The sequence below is a fragment of the Panulirus ornatus genome, chromosome 52 (assembly GCF_036320965.1).
Source record: "Panulirus ornatus isolate Po-2019 chromosome 52, ASM3632096v1, whole genome shotgun sequence".
In the NCBI taxonomy this organism is placed as follows: Eukaryota; Metazoa; Arthropoda; class Malacostraca; order Decapoda; family Palinuridae; genus Panulirus; species Panulirus ornatus.
In genome coordinates, this window is record NC_092275.1 from 1,373,763 (window position 1) to 1,397,567 (window position 23,805).

A 23,805-nucleotide genomic window follows, 5' to 3' on the forward strand; every position below is an offset into this window, starting at 1 on the left:
GTGAGAAGGAGATGGAGTGAGTATTTTGAAGGTTTGTTGAATGTGTTTGATGATAGAGTGGCAGATATAGGGTGTTTTGGTCGAGGTGGTGTGCAAAGTGAGAGGGTTATTGAAAATGATTTGGTAAACAGAGAAGAGGTAGTAAAAGCTTTGCGGAAGATGAAAGCCGGCAAGGCAGCAGGTTTGGATGGTATTGCATTGGAATTTATTAAAAAAGGGGGTGACTGTATTATTGACTAGTTGGTAAGGTTATTTAATGTATGTATGACTCATGGTGAGGTGCCTGAGGATTGGCGGAATGCGTGCATAGTGTTATTGTACAAAGGCAAAGGGGATAAGAGCGAGCGCTCAAATTACAGTAAGGTATAAGTTTGTTGAGTATTCCTGGTAAATTATATGGGAGGGTATTGATTGAGAGGGTGAAGGCATGTACAGAGCATCAGATTGGGGAAGAGCAGTGTGGTTTCAGAAGTGGTAGAGGATGTGTGGATCAGGTGTTTGCTTTGAAGAATGTATGTGAGAAATACTTAGAAAAGCAAATGGATTTGTATGTAGCATTTATGGATCGGGAGAAGGCATATGATAGACTTGATAGAGATGCTCTGTGGAAGGTATTATGAATATATGGTGTGGGAGGCAAGTTGTTAGAAGCAGTGAAAAGTTTTTATCGAGGATGTAAGGCATGTGTACTTGTAGGAAGAGAGGAAAGTAATTGGTTCTCAGTGAATGTAGGTTTGTGGCAGGGGTGTGTGATGTCTCCATGGTTGTTTAATTCGTTTATGGATGGGGTTGTTAGGGAGGTGAATGCAAGAGTTTTGGAAAGAGGGGCAAGTATGAAGTCTGTTGGGGATGAGAGAGCTTGGGAAGTGAGTCAGTTGTTGTTCGCTGATGATACATCGCTGGTGGCTGATTCATGTGAGAAACTGCAGAAGCTGGTGACTGAGTTTGGTAAAGTGTGTGAAAGAAGAAAGTTAAGAGTAAATGTGAATAAGAGCAGGGTTATTAGGTACAGTAGGGTTGAGGGTCAAGTCAATTGGGAGGTAAGTTTGAATGGAGAAAAACTGGAGGAAGTAAAGTGTTTTAGATATCTGGTAGTGGATCTGGCAGCGGATGGAACCATGGAAGCGGAAGTGGATCATAGGGTGGGGAAGGGGGCGAAAATCTGGGAGCCTTGAAGAATGTGTGGAAGTCGAGAACATTGTCTCGGAAAGCAAAAATGGGTATGTTTGAAGGAATAGTGGTTCCAACAATGTTGTATGGTTGCGAGGCGTGGGCTATGGAGAGAGTTGTGAGCAGGAGGATGGATGTGTTGGAAATGAAATGTTTGAGGACAATGTGTGGTGTGAGGTGGTTTGATCGAGTAAGTAACGTAAGGGTAAGAGAGATGTGTGGAAATAAAAAAAAAGCGTGGTTGAGAGAGCAGAGGAGGGTGTTTTAAATGGTTTGGGCACATGGAGAGAATGAGTGAGGAAAGATTGACCAAGAGGATATATGTGTCGGAGGTGGAGGGAACGAGTAGAAGTGGGAGACCAAATTGGAGGTGGAAAGATGGAGTGAAAAAGATTTTGTGTGATCGGGGCCTGAACATGCAGGAGGGTGAGAGGAGGGCAAGGAATAGAGTGAATTGGATCGATGTGGTATACCGGGGTTGACGTGCTGTCAGTGGATTGAATCAGGGCATGTGAAGCGTCTGGGGTAAACCATGGAAAGGTGTGTAGGTATGTATATTTGCGTGTGCGGACGTATGTATATACATGTGTAAGAGGGTGGGTTGGGCCATTTCTTTCGTCTGTTTCCTTGCGCTACCTCTCAAACGCGGGAGACAGCGACAAAGCCAAAAAAAAAAAATATACATATATATATATATATATATATATATATATATATATATATATATATATATATATATATATATATATATATATATATATATATATATATATATATATATAATATGTATATATATATATATATATATATATATATATATATATATATGTATATATATATATATATATATATATATATATATATATATATATATATATATATATATATATATATATATATATATATATATATATATATATATATATATATATATATATATGTATATATATATATATATATATGTATATATATATATATATATGTATATATATATATATATATATATATATATATATATATATATATATATATATATATATATATATATATATATATATATATATATAAGAATAAATGTGAATAAGAGCAAGGTTATTAGGTACAGTAGGGTTGAGGGTCAAGTCAATTGGGAGGTAAGTTTTAATGGAGAGAAACTGGAGGAAGTAAAGTGTTTTAGGTATCTGGGAGTGGATCTGGCAGCGGATGGAACCATGGAAGCGGAAGTGAATCGTAGGGTGGGGGAGGGGGCGAAAATTCTGGGAGCCTTGAAGAATGTGTGGAAGTCGAGAACATTATCTCGGAAAGCAATAATGGGTATGTTTAAAGGAATAGTGGTTCCAACAATGTTGTATGGTTGCGAGGCGTGGTCTATGGATAGAGTTGTGCGCAGGAGGGTAGATGTGCTGGAAATGAGATGTTTGAGGGCACTATGTGGTGTGAGGTGGTTTGATCGAGTAAGTAATGTAAGGGTAAGAGAGATTTGTGGAAATAAAAAGAGTGTGGTAGAGAGAGCAGAAGAGGGTGTTTTGAAATGGTTTGGTCACATGGAGAGAATGAGTGAGGAAAGATTGACCAAGAGGATATATGTGTCGGAGGTGGAGGGAACGAGGAGAAGTGGGAGACCAAATTGGAGGTGGAAAGATGGAGTGAGAAAGATTTTGAGTGATCGGGGCCTGAACATGCAGGAGGGTGAAAGTCGTGCAAGGAATAGAGTGAATTGGAACGATGTTGTATACCGGGGTCGACGTGGTGTCAATGGATTGAACTAGGGCATGTGAAGCGTCTTGGGGTAAACTATGGAAAGTTGTGTGGGGCCTGGATTTGGAAAGGGAGCTGTGGTTTCGGTGCATTATTACATGACAGCTAGAGACTGAGTGTGAACGAATGGGGCCTTTGGTATCTTTTCCTAGCGCTACCTCGCACACATGAGGGGGGAGGGGTTGTTATTCCATGTGTGGCGAGGTGGCGATGGGAACAAATAAAGGCAGACAGTATGAATTATGTACATGTGTATATATGTATATGTCTGTGTGTGTATATATATGTGTACATTGAGATGTATAGGTATGTATATTTGCGTGTGTGGACGTGTATGTATATAAATGTGTATGTGGGCGTGTTGGGCCGTTCTTTCGTCTGTTTCCTTGCGCTACCTCGCTAACGCGGGAGACAGCGACAAAGCAAAACAATAAAAAAAAATATAAATATATATATATATATATATATATATATATATATATATATATATATATATATATATATATATATATATATATATATATATATATATATCTAATATATGTATGACTCATGGTGAGGTCGTGCAAATTTCGATAACTTCCCTTGTTTTCCTTTATCACCATTAACCAGATCTTCTTAACTTTCATATTCCTCCTCTGTTTATTCAATTATTCCGTACAAGATTCAATATTAAATGTTAAGTATCATATCTGACATGCTTCTAATCATACCTACCATAGTTCCTCATTAAACTCTCTCCGATCGTAAACATATTTAAATTCTTGTATATCATGTTTTAATCTTACATATTTTTCTGAGTAGATTGTTTTAATTACTGCATTCATGAATACATGACTTCTTATAAATTGTCTACACTACCTGGTGGCAATAATTCTGAGAGAATATCGTTTTCGTCGCTAAAAATGATCTTATCTAGTACAGAAAATCTCTTTTCATTTCTCAGGATATCTCCCAATGAAACTCATGCATTATCAGACAATGTCACTTTTAGAACACAGTACATGATTCAATAATGGACACCTTCATCTGGAAGCTGGACTACATTAACCAAGGATAATTTTTCCTTTTTTCGCTCTGAATATATTCTGTTGAAGGCTGTTCACTAATAAATATCTAGATGAAATAAGTTTTCTGTCTTATGATCTGGTTAATGGAATGTTTAAGATATGTAAAACAATATTTACTTGAAATGTGTGTTACAGCTTCCACTTTAGGGTTAAGAGTGTTAAGCACTATGATCATGACATATCAAAACTTGCTTCCTTTCCAATTTCCCTGTATGATGGTAAATATTTGTCATTTTCTTTTTCAACTGGAGGAGAAAGCCAATATGGTGTTAGAGATATTATAACACACAGTGACATTTTCCTGCTGACAGACGTAAGTTTACAGATTGGATTTCAAATTTGCTTTGACCGGCAGCCATTTGGTCATGATCTTTATCTGTTTATATTTCATGCGGGACAAGTCAATGTTGAAGTCTCTCAGGGTGTGATGGCTCAGGATGACGCGGACCTGATACCCTATCGCCATACAGATCTTCTCAGCGTAAGGGTTGGTGAGTAACCCATCCGCCAGTTGACATCCCAGCTCAGCTCCGACATCGTTACTAATCTGAAAGTCAGATCCGTGTGATACATGATAGTACAATGACGTGCTTATTGTAAATAAGTGCGTCTAGAAACCAGAAAACAATAGTGTTGATATACTCTTGATTGATATCACCTCCTAAAAAGCAAGTAAACACATCATCTACAATGACTAGAAAAGATAGAAAAACCAAAACGACATAGAAAATCGTAAATACTTTCCAGCTCATGAACACCCGTGAGAAAACTGTAGTGGTGAAAAGCTAAGGCGGTACACTCGCTAACTATCCTTATTAAGTGATTAAAAGGAACAGGAATTACAAGAAAGAAAGAAACAAAATGAATCTTCAGGTTTTTCACTGCGGTTTTACAAGATGATAATGTTTATCAAATTCTATACCTGAGTTTACACTGTCATTGTTTGATTACTTGATAATGATAAGATTCGCTGAGATCTGATATGATTAAATTATCATTATTCCATAATCGTATTTGTTATATAAAGGAGTCGGAATCGAGGGGCTGGAAACCCTCGCCTCCTTATATTCCAACTTTCGAAAAGGGGAAACAGAAGAAGGAGTCACGCGGGGAGTGCTCATCCTCATCGAAGGCTCAGATTAGGGTGTTTGAATGTGTGTGGATGTAACCAAGATGCGAAAAAAACGAGGAAAGGAACCTGGATGTTTTGGCTTTGAGTGAAACGAAGATCAAGGGTAAAGAGGAACAGTGGTTTGGGAATGTTTTGGGAGTAAAGTCAGGGGTTGGGGAGAAGACGAAGGAAGGAAGGAGTAGCACTACTAAAACAATTGTGGGAATATGTGATAGTGTAAGAAAGTAAACTCAAGATTGATATGAGTGAAACTGAAACTGGATGGAGAGGGGTGGCTGATTATTGGTGCCTATGCACCTGGGCATGAGAAGAAAGATCATGAGATGCCAGTGTTTTGGGAGCAGCTGAGTGAGTGTGTTAACAGTTTTGATGCACGAGACCGGGTTATAGTGATATGTGATTTGAATGCAAACGTGAGTAATGTGGCATTTGAGGGAATAATTGGTGTACATGGGGTGTTCAGTGTTGTAAATGGAAATGGTGAAGAGCTTGTAGATTTGTGTGCTCGAAAAGGACTGGTGATTGGGAATACCTGGTTTATAAAGAGAGATATACATAAGTATACGTATGTAAGTAGGAGAGATGGCCAGAGAGCGTTATTGGATTACGCGTTAATTGATAGGAGCGTAAAAGAGGCTTTTGGATGTTAATGTAGTGAAAGGTTTAACTGGAGGGATATCGGATCATTATCTTATGGAGGCAAAGACGAAGATTTGTAGAGGTTTTCAGAAAAGAAAAGAAAATGCTGGGGTGAAGAGAGTGGTGAGAGTAAGTGAGCTTGGGAAGGAAACTTGTGTGAGGAAGTACCAGGAGGGACTGATACAGAATGGAAAAAGGTGAGAGCAAAGGACGGAAAGGGAGTGGAAGAGGAATGGGATGAATTTAGGGAAGCATTGATGGCTTGCGCAAAAGATGCTTGTGGCAATAGAAGCGTGGGAGATGGGCAGATTAGAAAGGGTAGTAAGTGGTGGGATGAAGAAGAAAGATTATTAGTGAAAGAGAAGAGAGAGGCATTTGGATGATTTTGCAGAGAAATAGGGCAAATGACTGGTATATGTATAAAAGAAAGAGGCAGGAGGTCAAGAGAAAAGTGCAAGAGATGAAAAAGAGGGCAAATGAGAGTTGGGATGAGAGAGTATCATTAAATTTTAGGGAGAATAGAAAGACGTTTTGGAAGGAGGTAAATAAAGTGCGTAAGACAAGAGAACAAACGGGAACATCGGTGAAGGGGGCTAATGGGGAGGTAATAACAAGTAGTGGTGATGTGAGGAGATGGAGTGAGTATTTTGAAGGTTTCTTGAATGTGTTAGATGACAGAGTGGCAGATATAGGGTATTTTGGTCGAGGTGGTGTGAGAAGTGAGAGGGTCAGGGGAGTGCTTTGGTAAACAGAGAAGACGTAGTGAAAGCTTTACGGAAGATGAAAGCCGGCAAGGCAGCGGGTTTGGAGGGTATTGCAGTGGAATTTATCAAAAAAGGTGATGACTGTGATGTTGACTGGTTGGTGAGGATATTCAATGTATGTATGGTTCATGGTGAATTACCTGCGGACTGGCGGAATACATGCATAGTTCCATTCCACAAAGGCAATTGATATAAAGGTGGGTGTTCAAATTACAGAGGTATAAGTTTGTTAGGTATTCCTGGGAAATCATATGGGAGGGTATTAATTGAGAGGGTGTAGGCATGTACAGAACATCAGATTGGGAAGGAGCAGTCTCGTTTCAGAAGTAGTAAAGGATGTGTGGTTCAGGTGTTTGCTTTGAAGAATGTATTTGAGAAATACTTAGAAAAACAAATAGATTTGTATATACAATTTATAGATCTGGAGAAGGCATTTGATACAATTGATAGAGATGCTCCGTAGAAGGAAGTACATGTATATGGAGTGGGAGACAAGTTGCTAGAAGTGAACATTTTTTTAGGCATGTGTACGAGTCGGAGGAGAGGAAAGTGATTGTTACTCAGTGAATGTCGGTTTGCGGCAGGGGTGCGTGATGTTTCCATTGTTGTTTAATTTGTTTATGGATGTTGTTAGGGAGGTGAATGGAAGAGTTTTGGAGAGAGGGGCAAGTATGGAGTCTGTTGTGGATGAGAGGGCTGGGGAAGTGAGTCAGTTGTTGTTCGCTGATGATACAGCGCTGGTGGCTGATTCATGTGAGAAACTGCAGAAGCTGGTGACTGAGTTTGGTAAAGTGTGTGAAAGAAGAAAGTGGAGAGTGAATGTGAATAAGAGCAAGGTTATCAGGTACAGTACGGTTGAGGGACAAGTCAACTGGGAAGTAAGTTGGAATGGAGAAAAACTGGAGGCAGTGAAGTGTTTTAGATATCTGGGAGTGGATTTGGTTGCAGAAGGAACCATGGAAGCGGAAGTGAATCACAGGGTGGGGGAGGAGACGAGAGTTCTGGGAGCGTTGAAAAAATGTGTGGCAGGCGAGAGCAATTTCTCTGAAAGCAAAAATGGGTATGTTTGAAGGAATTGTGGTTCCAACAATGTTATATGGTTGCAAGGCGTGGGCTATAGATAGCATTGTGTTGAGGAGGGTGGATGTGTTGGAAATTAGATGTTTCAAGGACAATATGTAGTGTGAGGTGGTTTGATCGAGTAAGTCATGAAAGGGTACGCGAGATGTGTGGTAATAAAAGGAGTGTGGTTGGGATAGCATAAGAAGGTGTATTGAAATGGTTTGGTCACATAGAGAGAATGAGTGAGGAAATATTGACAAAGAGGATATATGTGTCAGAGGTGAAGGGAACGAGGAGAAGTGGGAGATCAAATTGGAGGTGGAAGGATGGAGTGAAAAAGATTTTGGGCGATCGGAGCCTAAATATGCAGGAGGGTGAAAGGCGTGCAAGGAATGGAGTGAATTGGAACGCTGTGTTATACCGGGGTCGACGTGCTGTCAATGGATTGATCCAGGGCATGTGAAGGGTCTGGGGTAAACCATGGAAGTTTTTTGGGGCGTGGATGTGGAAAGGGAGATGTGGTTTCGGTGCATTAAACATAACAGATAGAGACTGAGCGTGAACAAATATGGCCTTTGTTGTCTTTTCATAGCGCTATCTCAAACTCAGCCACCAGCTTCTGCAGTTTCTCGCCAGAATCAGCCACCAGCGCTGTATCATCAGCGAACATCTGATTCACATCCCAAGCCCACTCATCCACAACAGATTGCATACTTGCCCTATCTCCAAAATTCTTGAATTCACCTCCCTGACAACAGCATCCATAAACAAATTAAACAACCATGGAAACATCACCCACCCCTTCCACAAACGGACATTCTCTGAGAACCAATCACTTTCCTCTCTTCCTACTCGTACACATGCCTTACATCCTCGATAAAAAATTTTTTACTGCTTCTAGCAACTTGTCTCCCACTCCACTTAATACCTTCCACAGCGTATCTCTATCAACTTTATCATATGCCTTCTCCAGATCGATAAATGGTACATACTTAGAAAAGCAAATGGATTTGTATGTAGTATTTATGGATCTGGAGAAGGCATATGATAGAGTTGATAGAGATCCTCTGTGGAAGGTATTAAGAATATATGATGTGGGAGGCAAGTTGTTGGAAGCAATGAAAAGTTTTTATCGAGGATGTAAGGCATGTGTATGTGTAGGAAGAAAGGAGAGTCATTGGTTCTCAGTGAATGTAGGTGTGCGGCAGGCGTATGTGATGTCTCCATGGTTGTTTAATTTGTTTACGGATGGGGTTGTTAGGGAGGTGAATGCAAGAGTTTTGGAAATGGGGGGGGGGGGCAAGTATGCAGTCCGTTGTGGATGAGAGAGCTTGGGAAATGAGACAGTTGTTGTTCGCTGATGATACAGCGCTGGTGGCTGACTCACGTGAGAAACTGCAGAAGCTGGTGACTGAGTTTGGTAAAGTGTGTGAAAGAAGAAAGCTGAGAGTAAATGTGAATAAGAGCAGGGCTACTAGGTACAGTAGGGTTGAGGGACAAGTCAACTGGGAGGTAAATTTGAATGTAGAAAAACTGGAGGAAGTGAAGTGTTTTAGATATCTTGGAGTGGATTTGGCAGCGGATGGAACCATGGAAGCGGAAGTGAATCATAGGGTGGGGGATGGGGCGAAAATTCTGGGAGAATTGAAAAATGTGTGGAAGTCGAGAACATTATCTCGAAAAGCAAAAATCGGTATGTTTGAAGGAACATTGTTATATGGTTGCGAGGCGTGCGCTATGGATAGAGTTGTGCAGGGGAGGGTAAATGTGCTGGAAATGAGATGCTTGAAGACAATATCTGGTGTGAGGTGGTATGATCGAGTAAGTAATAATAGGGTAATAAAAAGAGTGTGGTTGAGAGAGCAGAAGAGGGTGTTTTGACATGGTTTGGTCGCATGGAGAGAAAGAGTAAGGAAAGATTGACCAACAGAATATATGTGTCAGAAGTGGAGGGAACGAGGAGAATTGGGAGACCAAATTGGAGGTGGAAAAATAGAGTGAAAAAGATTTTGAGGGATCAGGGGCCTGAACAGGCAGGACAGTGAAAGGCGAAAAGTTCCCAATATATATATATATATATATATATATATATATATATATATATATATATATATATATATATATATATATATATATATATATATATATATATATATATATATATATACATATATATATATATATATATATATATATATATATATATATATATATATATATATATATATATGTATATATATGTATATATATATATATATATATATATATATATATATATATATATATATATATATATATATATATATATATATATATATATATATTCCTATGAGTCCACGGGTAAAATGAAACACGAAAAGTTCCCAAGTGCACTTTCGTGTAATAATCACATCATCAGGGGAGACACAAGAGAGGAATATAACAGTCAGTTGATATACATCGAAGAGACGAAGCTAGGACGCCATTTGGTAAACATGTGATTGTCCAAAACATACAACGAGAGTTCATAATCTTATCATTTTACAAATCTTATCAACAATAAAGTTATCTAATTTGTACAGACCATCACTAATATTAAGATTATGATTCTTTGTGTATTTAATAATAGAAGATTCAATGATATTTCTCTTGGTAATAGAGTTAGAGTTAACAACTGAGATGGCGTTACTCCAGTCAATACAATGATCATAGTTTTTAACATGATTAAACAAGGCATTTGATTCCTGTCCCGTTCTTATACTATATTTATGTTGCTTAAGTCTAACAGAAAGATCCTTACCAGTCTGACCAACATAAAATTTATCACAGTTTCCACAAGGAACTTTATAGATGCAACCAAGAGAATTTTCTGGTGAATTCCTGATTAAGATATTCTTTATAGTATTATTGTTGCTAAAGGCAACATTTACATTAAAGGATTTAAGCAACATGGGAAGCAAAGTGAAATTATTATTAAAAGGGAGAACTAAAAGATTCTTGGTGTTAATGGGAGGTTTGGGCTCAACTCTATAAAATGATTTCTTTCCTAACTTAAGGGATTTATCAATGAAAGATCTAGGGTACTTGTGATTTTAGACAAAAGTAACTATTTATCTAAAATGAATGATCTTCTAAATGATAACACAACATATTCTAAACTTAGTAAAAATCAATTAGAAGCAGTTAATTCTCACTTCAATAAAGAAATGAAGTTGTTGTTGAAAGGTAACATTTCTCTTATCAAAAATTTGTCATCTTTGTCCCCTTCATTGCCATATATGTATGGACTTATCAAAACACATAAACAAAATTTTCCAGCAAGACCTATAGTGAGTTCAGTAGGCTCCATCACATATAAATTATCAAAATGGTTAGTTTCCTTATTAAGCCCTTTAGTAGGTAAGGTATCAAATTCTAATATCATGAAAAATGTAGATTTAGTCAACAAGCTAAACAATATCAACATTAATTTTGATTTCAAACTAGTTAGCTTTGATGTTTCCTCACTTTTCACTAAAGTTCCTGTTGATGACCTTTTAAAATATTTATTTGATGTCTTGGATGATATTCAATTACCTGTTTCAAAGTCTAATTTCATTGAACTTATAAAATTGTTTATAAAAGACTGTGTATTTCAATTTAATGGATATTATTATGCTCAAAAATTTGGTGTGGCAATGGTTAACCCCTCTTTCACCTGTACTTAGTAATCTTTATATGGAATTTTTTGAAACAAAATTACTAAAGGATATCTTACCTTCTAATGCAATTTGGTTTAGGTATGTAGATAATGTTCTTTGTGTTTGGCCAACAGATGAAAATTTACAAATATTTCTCCCCTTACTTAACAATTTAGTACCTTCCATCAAATTTACTGTAGAAAATGAAAATAATGGTATGTTACCATTTTTAGATTGCATGATCCATAGACAAGGAAACAAGTTTAAGTTTAGCATATACAGAAAACCCACCAATGTATGTTCATATATCCATTATTACTCATCTCAACATGACAGAGTTAGATTATCATCATTTCAATCTATGTTCCTAAGGGCATTACGTATTTGCATTCCAGAGTTTATTGATGATGAGTTTGAGAAGATAAATTCTATTGGATCTGAGTTAAAGTACCGTAGATCTTTCATTGATAAATCCCTTAAGTTAGCAAAGAAATCATTTTATAGAGTTGAGCCCAAACCTCCCATTAACACCAAGAATCTTTTAGTTCTCCCTTTTAATAATAATTTCACTTTGCTTCCCATGTTGCTTAAATCCTTTAATGTAAATGTTGCCTTTAGCAACAATAATACTATAAAGAATATCTTAATCAGGAATTCACCAGAAAATTCTCTTGGTTGCATCTATAAAGTTCCTTGTGGAAACTGTGATAAATTTTATGTTGGTCAGACTGGTAAGGATCTTTCTGTTAGACTTAAGCAACATAAATATAGTATAAGAACGGGACAGGAATCAAATGCCTTGTTTAATCATGTTAAAAACTATGATCATTGTATTGACTGGTGTAACGCCATCTCAGTTGTTAACTCTAACTCTATTACCAAGAGAAATATCATTGAATCTTCTATTATTAAATAAGCAAAGAATTATAATCTTAATATTAGTGATGGTCTGTACAAAATAGACATCTTTATTGTTGATAAGATTTGTAAAATGATAAGTTTATGAACGCTCGTTGTATGTTTTCGACAATCACATGTTTACCAAATGGCGTCCTAGCTTCGTCTCTTCGATGTATATCAACTGACTGTTATATTCCTCTCTTGTGTCTCCCCTGATGATGTGATTATTACACGAAAGTGCACTTGGGAAGTTTTCGTGTTTCATTTTCCCCGTGGACTCATAGGAATATCTTGATCACGCGCAAAATTGTGATCCTTTCCAATATATATATATATATATATATATATATATATATATATATATATATATATATATATATATATATATATATATATATATATATATATATTTTTTTTTTTTTTTTTTTCTTTTTTTTCAAACTATTCGCCATTTCCCGCATTGGCGAGGTAGCGTTAAGAACAGAGGACTGGGCCTTTGAGGAATACCCTCACCTGGCCCAATTCTCTGTTCCTTCTTTTGGAAAATTAAAAAAAAAAAAAAAACCGAGAGGGGAGGATTTCCAGCCCCCCGATCCCTCCCCTTTTAGTCGCCTTCTACGACACGCAGGGAATACGTGGGAAGTATTCTTAATCCCCTATCCCCAGGGACAATATATATATATATATACATATATATATATATATATATATATATATATATATATATATATATATATATATATATATATGTATATATATATATATATATATATATATATATATATATATATATATATATATATATATATATATATATATATATATATATATATATATGAGACAAGGGAGCAAATGGGAACTTCAGTGAAGGGCGCAAATGGGGAGGTGAAAACAAGTAGTGGTGATGTGAGAAGGAGATGGAGTGAGTATTTTGAAGGTTTGTTGAATGTGTTTGATGATAAAGTGGCAGATATAGGGTGTTTTGGTCGAGGTGGTGTGCAAAGTGAGAGGGTTAGGGAAAATGATTTGGTAATCAGAGAAGAGGTAGTGAAAGCTTTGCGGAAGATGAAAGCCGGCAAGGCAGCAGGTTTGGATGGTATTGCAGAGGAATTTATTACAAAAGGGGGTGACTGTATTGTTGACTGGTTGGTAAGGTTATTTAATGTATGTATGACTCATGGTGAGGTGCCTGAGGATTGGCGGAATGCGTGCATAGTGCCATTGTACAAAGGCAAAGGGTGAGTGCTCAAATTGGCGGAATGCGTGCATAGTGCCATTGTACAAAGGCAAAGAGTGAGTGCTCAAATTAAAGAGGTTTGTTGAGTATTCCTGGTAAATTATAAGGGAGGGTATTGATTGAGAGGGTGAAGGCATGTACAGAGCATCAGATTGGGGAAGAGCAGTGTGGTTTCAGAAGTGGTAGAGGATGTGTGGATCAGGTGTTTCCTTTGAAGAATGTATGTGAGAAATACTTAGAAAAGCAAATGGATTTGTATGTAGCATTTATGGATCTGGAGAAGGCATATGATAGAGTTGATAGAGATGCTCTGTGGAAGGTATTAAGAATATATGGTGTGGGAGGAAAGTTGTTAGAAGCAGTGAAAAGTTTTTATCGAGGATGTAAGGCATGTGTACGTGTAGGAAGAGAGGAAAGTGATTGGTTCTCAGTGAATGTAGGTTTGCGGCAGGGGTGTGTGATGTCTCCATGGTTGTTTAATTTGTTTATGGATGGGGTTGTTAGGGAGGTATATGCAAGAGTTTTGGAAAGAGGGGCAAGTATGAAGTCTGTTGGGGATGAGAGAGCTTGGGAAGTGAGTCAGTTGTTGTTCGCTGATGATACAGCGCTGGTGGCTGATTCATGTGAGAAACTGCAGAAGCTGGTGACTGAGTTTGGCAAAGTGTGTGGAAGACGAAAATTAAGAGTAAATGTGAATAAGAGCAAGGTTATTAGGTACAGTAGGGTTGAGGGTCAAGTCAATTGGGAGGTGAGTTTGAATGGAGAAAAACTGGAGGAAGTGAAGTGTTTTAGATATCTGGGAGTGGATCTGGCAGCGGATGGAACCATGGAAGCGGAAGTGGATCATAGGGTGGGGGAGGGGGCGAAAATTCTGGGAGCCTTGAAGAATGTGTGGAAGTCGAGAACATTATCTCGGAAAGCAAAAATGGGTATGTTTGAAGGAATAGTGGTTCCAACAATGTTTTATGGTTGCGAGGCGTGGGCTATGGATAGAGTGGTGCGCAGGAGGATGGATGTGCTGGAAATGAGATGTTTGAGGACAATGTGTGGTGTGAGGTGGTTTGATCGAGTAAGTAACGTAAGGGTAAGAGAGATGTGTGGAAATAAAAAGAGCGTGGTTGAGAGAGCAGAAGAGGGTGTTTTGAAATGGTTTGGGCACATGGAGAGAATGAGTGAGGAAAGATTGACCAAGAGGATATATGTGTCGGAGGTGGAGGGAACGAGAAGAGGGAGACCAAATTGGAGGTGGAAAGATGGAATGAAAAAGATTTTGTGTGATAGGGGCCTGAACATGCAGGAGGGTGAAAGGAGGGCAAGGAATAGAGTGAATTGGAGCGATGTGGTATACCGGGGTTGACGTGCTGTCAATGGATTGAATCAGGGCATGTGAAGCGTCTGGGGTAAACCATGGAAAGCTGTGTAGGTATGTATATTTGCGTGTGTGGACGTATGTATATACATGTGTATGGGGGTGGGTTGGTCCATTTCTTTCGTCTGCTTCCTTGCGCTACCTCGCAAACGCGGGAGACAGAGGCAAAAAAAAAAAGAAAATATATATATATACATATATATATATATATATATATATATATATATATATATATATATATATATATATATATATATGTATACATATATATATATATATATATATATATATATATATATATATATATATATATATATATATATATATATATATATATATATATACACATATATTTTTTTTTTTTTTTTTAACTATTCGCATGTAAGGCCTGTGTAAGTGTAGGAAGAGAGGAAAGTGATTGGTTCTCAGTGAATGTAGGTTTGCGGCAGGGGTGTGTGATGTCTCGATGGTTGTTTAATTTGTTTATGGATGGGGTTGTTAGGGAGGTGAATGCAAGAGTTTTGGAAAGAGGGGCAAGTATGCAGTCTGTTCTGGTTGAGAGAGCTTGGGAAGTGAGTCAGTTGTTGTTCGCTGATGATACAGCGCTGGTGGCTGATTCATGTAAGAAACTGCAGAAGCTGGTGACTGAGTTTGGTAAAGTGTGTGAAAGAAGAAAGTTAAGAGTGAATGTGAATAAGAGCAAGGTTATTAGGTACATTAGGGTTGAGGGTCAAGTCAATTGGGAGGTAAGTTTGAATGGAGAAAAACTGGAGGAAGTAAAGTGTTTTATATATCAGGGAGTGGATCTGGCAGCGGATGGAACCATAGTAGCGGAAGTGAATCATAGGGTGGGGGAGGAGGCGAAGATCCTGGGAGCCTTGAAGAATGTGTGGAATATGTGATTGTGATATGTGATTGTGACAATCACATGTTTACCAAATGGCGTCCTAGCTTCGTCTCTTCGATGTATATCAACTGACTGATATATTCCTCTCTTGTGTCTCCGCTAATTATGTGATTATTACACGAAAGTGCATTTGGGAACTTTTCGTGTTTCATTTTCCCCGTGGACTCATAGGAATATATATATATATATATATATATATATATATATATATATATATATATATATATATATATATATATATATATATATATATATATATTTCTTTCTTTCTTTTAAACTATTTGCCATTTCCCGCGTTGGCGAGGTAGCGTTAAGAACAGAGGACTGGGCCTTTTTTGGAATATCCTCACCTGGCCCCCTCTGTTCCTTCTTTTGGAAAATCAAAAAAAAAAAAACGAGAGAGGAGGATTTCCAGCCTCCCGCTCCCTCCCCTTTTAGTCGCCTTCTACGACACGCAGGGAATACGTGGGAAGTATTCTTAATCCCCTATCCCCAGGGATAATATATATATATATATATATATATATATATATATATATATATATATATATATATATATATATATATATATATATATATTTATATAATCCCTGGGGATAGGGGAGAAAGAATACTTCCCACGTATTCCCTGCGTGTCGTAGAAGGCGACTAAAAGGGGAGGGAGCGGGGGGCTGGAAATCCTCCCCTCTCACTTTTTTTTTTTTAATTTTCCAAAAGAGGGAACAGAGAAGGGGCCCAGGTGAGGATATTCCCTCAATGGCCCAGTCCTCTGTTCTCAACGCTACCTCGCTAATGCGGGAAATGGTGAATAGTATGAAAGAAAGAAAAGATATATTTATATGTATATATATATATATATATATATAAATATATATATACATATATATATATATATATATATATATATATATATATATATATATATATATATATATATATATATATATATATATATATATATATATATATATATATATTATTCCTGGGGATAGGGGAGAAAGAATACTTCCCACGTATTACTTGCTTGTCGTAGAAGGCGACTAAAAGGGGAGGGAGCGGGGGGGGCTGGAAATCCTCCCCACTCGTTTTTTTTTTAATTTTCCAAAAGAAGGAACAGAGAACGAGGCCAGGTGAGGGTATTCCGTCTGAGGCCCAGTCCTCTGTTCTTAACGCTTCCTTGCTAACGCGGGAAATGGCGAATAGCTTGAAAGAAAAGAAAAAAGATATATATATATATATATATATATATATATATATATATATATATATATATATATATATATATATATATATATATATATTTATTTTTTTTTTTTGCCGGTGTCTCCCGCGTTTGCGAGGTAGCGCAAGGAAACAGACGAAAGAATTGGCCCAACCCACCCCCATACACATGTATATACATACGTCCACACACGCAAATATACGTACCTACACAGCTTTCCATGGTTTACCCCAGACGCTTCACATGCCCAGATTAAATCCACTGACAGCACGTCAACCCCGGTATACCACATCGATCCAATTCACTCTATTCCTTGCCCTCCTTTCACCCTCCTGCATGTTCAGGTCCCGATCACACAAAATCTTTTTCACTCCATCTTTCCACCTCCAATCTGGTGTCCCACTTCTCGTTCCCTCCACCTTCGACACATATATCCTCTTGGTCAATCTTTCCTCACTCATTCTCTCCATGTGCCCAAACCATTTCAAAACACCCTCTTCTGCTCTCTCAACCAAGCTCTTTTTTATTTCCACACATCTTTCTTACCCTTACGTTACTTACTCGATCAAACCACCTCACACCACACATTGTCCTCAAACATCTCATTTCCAGCACATCCATCCTCCTGCGCACAACTCTATCCATATCCCACGCCTCGCAACCATACAACATTGTTGGAACCACTATTCCTTCAAACATACCCAATTTTGCTTTCCGAGATAATGTTCTCGACTTCCAAACATTCTTCAAGGCTCCCAGGATTTTCGCCCCCTCCCCCACCCTATGATCCACTTCCGCTTCCATGGTTCCATCCGTTGCCATATCCACTCCAAGATATCTAAAACACTTTACTTCCTCCAGTTTTTCTCCATTCAGACTTACCTCCCAATATATATATATATATATATATATATATATATATATATATATATATATATATATATATATATATATATATATATATATATATATATATACATATATATATATATATATATATATATATATATATATATATATATATATATATATATATATATATATATATATATATATTCTTTCTTTCTTTCTTTCAAACTATTCGCCATTTCCCGCGTTAGCAAGGTAGCGTTAAGAACAGAGGACTGGGCTTCTGAGGGAATATCCTCACCTGGCCTCGTTCTCTGTTCCTTCTTTTGGAAAATTAAAAAAAAAAAAACGAGAGGGGAGGATTTCCAGCCACCCGCTCCCTCCCCTTTTAGTCGCTTTCTACGACACGCAGGGAATACGTGGGAAGTATTCTTTCTCCCCTATATATATATATATATATATATATATATATATATATATATATATATATATATATATATATACATATATATATATATATATATTTAGTAGTTTTGATGCACGAGACCAGGTTATAGTGATTGGTGATTTGAATGCAAAGGTGAGTAATGTGGCAGTTGAGGGAATAATTCGTGTACATGGGGTGTTCAGTGTTGTAAATGGAAATGGTGAAGAGCTTGTAGATTTATGTGCAGAAAAATTACTGATGATTGGGAATACCTGTTTAAAAAGAGAGATATACATATGTATACGTGTGTAAATAGGAGAGGTGCTAGACAGCGTTATTGAATTACGTGTTAATTGATTGGCGCGCGAAAGAGAGACTTTTGGATGTTCATATGCTAAGAGGTGGAACTGGAGGGATTTCTTATCATAATCTTGTGGAGGCGAAGGTGAAGATTTCTAGAGGTTTTCTGAAAAGGAGAGAGAATGTTAGTATGAAAAGAGTGGTGAGAGTAAGCGAGCTTGGGAAGGAGATTTGTGCGAGGAAGTACCAGGAGAGACTAAGTACAGAATGGAAAAAGGTAAGGACATAGAACGAAACGGGAGTGGGGAAGGAATGGGAAACAGTGATTGCTTGCGCAAAAGGTGCTTGTGCCATAAGAAGAGTGGGAGGTGGGCAGATTAAAAAGGGTAGTGATTGGCGGGGGTGAAGAAGTAAGAGAGAGGCATTTGGACGATTTTTGCAGGGATATAATGCAAGTGTCTGGGAGATGTATAAAAGAAAGAGGCAGGAGGACAAGAGAGAGGTGCAAGAGGTGAAAAGAGGGCAAATGAGACTTGGGGTGAGAGAGTATAATTAGATTTTAGCGAAAATATAAAGATGTTCTGGAAGGAGGTAAATAAAGTACGTAAGACAAGGAAACAAATACGAACTTCAAGGAAGGAGGCTAATGGGGAGGTGATAACAAGTAGTGGTGATTTGAGGAGATGGAGTGAGTATTTTGAAGGTTTGTTGAATGTGTTTGATGATAGAGTGGCAGGGATAGGGTGTTTTGTTCTAGGTGGTATGCAATGTGAGAGGGTTAGGGAAAATGATTTGGTAAACAGAGAAGAGGTAGTAAAAGCTTTGCGGACGATGAAAGCCGGCAAGGCAGCGGGTTTCGATGGTATTGCAGTGGAATTTATGAGTAAAAAGGGGGTGACTTAATTGTTGACTCGTTGGTAAGGTTATTTAATGTGTGTATGATTCATGGTGAGGTGCCTGAGGATTGGCGGAATGCGTGCATATTGCCATTGCACAAAGGCAAAGGGGATAAGAGTGAGTGCTCAAATTACAGAGGTATAAGTTTGTTGAGTATTCCTGGGAAATTTTATGGCGGCGGCGGGGGGGGGGGGGGGTTTATTGATTGAGAGGGTGAAGGCATGTACAGAGTATCAGATTGGGGAAGAGCAGTGTGGTTTTAGAAGTGGCTGAGGATGTGTGGATCAGGTGTTTGCTTTGAAGAATGTATGTGAAAAATACTTTGAAAAACAAATAGATTTGTATGTAGCATTTATGGATCTGGAGAAGTCATATGATAGAGTTGATAGAGATGCTCTGTGGAAGGTATTAAGAATATATGGTGTGGGAGGCAAGTTGTTAGAAGCAGTGAAAAGTTTTCATTTAGGACGTAACTTATGTGTACGTGCAGTAAGAGAGGAAAGTGATTGGTTCTCAGGGAATGTAGATTTACGGCAGGGGTGTGTGATGTCTCCATGGTTGTTTAATTTGTTTATGGATGGGGTTGTTTGGGAGGTGAATGCAAGAGTTTTTGAATGAGGGGCAAGTATGCAGTCTGTTGTGGATGAGAAAGCTTGAGAAGTGAGTCAGTTGTTGTTCGCTGATGATATGGCGCTGGTGGCTGATTGAGGTGAGAAACTTCAGAAGGTGGTGACTGGGTTTGGTAAAGTGTGTGAAAGAAGAAAGCCTGAGAGTAAATGTGAATCAGAACAAGGTTATTAGGTACAGTAGGGTTGAGGGACAAGTCAATTGGGAGGTAAGTTTGATGGAGAAAAACGGGAGGAAGTAAAGTGTTTTAGATATGTGGGAGTGGATCTGGCAGCGGATGGAACCATGAAAGCGGAAGTGAGTCATAGGGTGGAGGAGGGGGCGAAAGTTCACATCATCTGGGGAGACAAAAGAGGGAGAATGTAACAGTCAGTTGATATACAACGAAGAGACGTAGCTAGGTTGCTATTTGCTAAACATGCGATTGTCCAAGACAGACAACGAGCGTGTCATAAACTTATTTCGTTGACAAGAAGGTGAATTGTTTACAAATCTTATCAACCATAAAGTTATCCTATTTGTATAGAACATCACTAATATTGTTTACAAATCTTATCAACAATAAAGTTATCCAATTTGTATAGGCCATCACTAGTATTAAGATTATAATTCTTTGTGTACATAATGAGAGAAGATTCAATGATATCTCTCATGGTAATGGAGTTAAAGTTAATAACTGAGAAGGCATTACTCCAGACAATCTAATGATCATAATTTTTATGTGATTAAACAAGGCATTTAATTTATGTCCCGCTCTTATACTATATTTATGTTCCTTAAGTCTAACAGATCGATCCTTACCACTCTGCCAAACATAAAACTTATCACAATTTCTACATGGCACTTTATACATGCACCCAGGAGAATTTTCTGATGAGTTCCTGATCAAGATGTTCTTTTTAGTATCATTGTTGCTGAAGGCAACATTTACAGTAAAGGATTTAAGCAACATGGGAAGTAAAGTAAAACTATTATCAAAAGGGAGAACTAAAAGATTCTTGGTGTTTTGGAAGGTTTGGGCTCAACTCTACAAAATGATTTCTTTGCTAACTTAAGGAATTTATCAATGAAAGATCTAGGGTACTAGGGTGATAATTTAACTCTGTCATGTTGAGATGAGTAATAATGGATAAGTGAGGATACCTTGGTAGGTTTTCTGTATATGCTAAGCTTAAAACTTGTTTCTTTGCCTATGGATCATGCAATCTAAAAATGGTAGCATATCATTATTTCAATTTCTACAGTAAATTTGATGGAAGGTACTAAATTGTTAAGTAAGGGAGAAATATTTGTAATTTTACATTTTTTGGCTAAACACAAAAACATCATATACATATCTAAGCCAAACTGCATTAGAAGATAAGATATCCTTTAGTAATTTTGTTTCAAAATATTCCATATAAAGACTACTTAGTGCAGGTGAAAGAGGGTTACCCATTGTCATACCCAATTTCTGAGCATAATAATCTCCAGTGAATTGAAATTCACAGTCTTTTATACACAAGTATATCAAATTCTTTAATAAACCTTTTAGTGGGTAAGATATCAAAGTCTAATATCATGAACAATATAGATTTGCTTAAAAATCTTGACAATATCTATGTCAATTTTGATTTGAACCTTGTTAGCTTTGTTTCTTCTCTTCAAAAAAGTTCCAGTTGATGACCTTTATGAATATTTACTTGATGTTTTGGATGACATTCATTTACGTGTTTCAAAGTCTCTTTTCAAATCGCATAAAGCATTTCAACGTGTACATACGTATATATACACAGACATATATACATATGTACATATCATACAGCAGCCTTCATCCATATACTCAGCCACCCCGCCACACATAAAAACGGCATCCCACTCCCCCCGCACCCGCGCGAGGTAGCTCTAGGAAATGAAAACAAAGTTCACATTCGTTCACACTCAGTCACTAGCTGTCATGTGAAATGCACCGAAACCACAGCTCCCTTTCCACTCCCAAGCCCCACAAAACTTTACATAGCTTACCCCAGACGCTTCACATGCCCTGTTTAAATCCATTGACAGCATGTCGACCCCGGTATACCATATCGTTCCAATTCACTCTATTTCTTGCACGCCTTTCATCCTCCTGTATGTTCAGGCCCCTATCGCTCAAAAGCTTCTTCACTACATCCTTCCACCTCCAAATTGGTCTCCCACTTCTCCTCGTTCCCTCTACCTCTGACAAATATATCCTCTTTGTCGGTCTTTCCTCACTCATTCTCTCTATGTGACCAAACCATTTCAAAACACCCTATTCTGCTCTCTCAACCTCACTCTTTATTATCATCCATCTCTCTTAAGCTTTCATTGCTTATTCGATCAAACCACCTCACATCACATATTGTCCTCAAACATCTCATTTCCAACACATCCACCCTCCTATGCACAACCCGATCTATAGCTCATGCCTCACAACCATATAACATTGTTGGAACCACAATTCCTTCAAACATATCCATTTTTGCTTTCCGAGATAACGTTCTCGCCTTCCACGCATTCTTCAAATGCTGGTGACTGATTTGGGTAAAGTGAGTCAAAGAAGAAAGCTGAGAGTAAATGTGAATAAGAGCAAGGTTATTAGGTTCAATAGGGTTGAGGGGCAAGTAAACTGGGAGGTAAGTCTGAATGGAGAAAAACTGGAGGAAGTGAAGTGTTTTAGACATCTGTGAGTGAACTTGGCAGCAAATGGAACCATGGAAGCGGAAGTGAGTCGCAGGGTAGGGGAGGGGGCGAAGGTTCTGGGAGCTTTGAAGAATGTGTGTGTATATATATATATATATATATATATATATATATATATATATATATATATATATATATATATATATATATATATATATATATATATATATATATATATATATATATATATATATATATATATATATATATATATATATATATATATATATATATATATATATATATATATATATATATATATATGTATATATATATATATATATATATATATATATATATATATATATATATATATATATATATATATATATATATATATATATATATATATATATATATATATATATATATATATATATGTATGGTGCAAGAGGTGAAAAAAAGGGCAAATGAGAGTTGGGGTGAGAGAGTATCATTAAATTTTAGGGAGAATAAAAAGATGTTCTGGAAGGAGGTAAATAAAGTGCGTAAGACAAGGGAGCAAATGGGAACTTCAGTGAAGGGCGCAAATGGGGAGGTGATAACAAGTAGTGGTGATGTGAGAAGGAGATGGAGTGAGTATTTTGAAGGTTTGTTGAATGTGTTTGATGATAGAGTGGCAGATATAGGGTGTTTTGGTCGAGGTGGTGTGCAAAGTGAGAGGGTTAGGGAAAATGATTTGGTAAACAGAGAGGAGGTAGTGAAAGCTTTGCGGAAGATGAAAGCCGGCAAGGCAGCAGGTTTGGATGGTATTGCAGTGGAATTTGTTAAAAAAGTGGGTGACTGTATTGTTGACTGGTTGGTAAGGTTATTTAATGTATGTTTGACTCATGGTGAGGTGCCTGAGGATTGGCGGAATGCGTGCATAGTGCCATTGTACAAAGGCAAAGGGGATAAGAGTGACTGCTCAAATTACAGAGGTATAAGTTTGTTGAGTATTCCTGGTAAATTATATGGGAGGGTATTGATTGAGAGGGTGAAGGCATGTACAGAGCATCAGATTGGGGAAGAGCAGTGTGGTTTCAGAAGTGGTAGAGGATGTGTGGATCAGGTGTTTGCTTTGAAGAATGTATGTGAGAAATACTTAGAAAAGCAAATGGATTTGTATGTAGC

The 23,805-nt window shown here is 37.5% G+C and overlaps 1 long non-coding RNA gene across 1 annotated transcript in view; it reads right to left on the reverse strand.

Annotated features, from left to right (window-relative positions):
• Positions 1 to 3,899: 3,899 nt before the first annotated feature.
• LOC139764967 (uncharacterized) overlaps positions 3,900 to 23,805 on the reverse strand; it is a 35,490-nt gene continuing 15,584 nt past the window's right edge. The window contains exon 2 of the long non-coding RNA XR_011716528.1: positions 3,900 to 4,545. This is a non-coding gene — a long non-coding RNA (uncharacterized lncRNA). The remainder of the gene's footprint in view (positions 4,546 to 23,805) is intronic.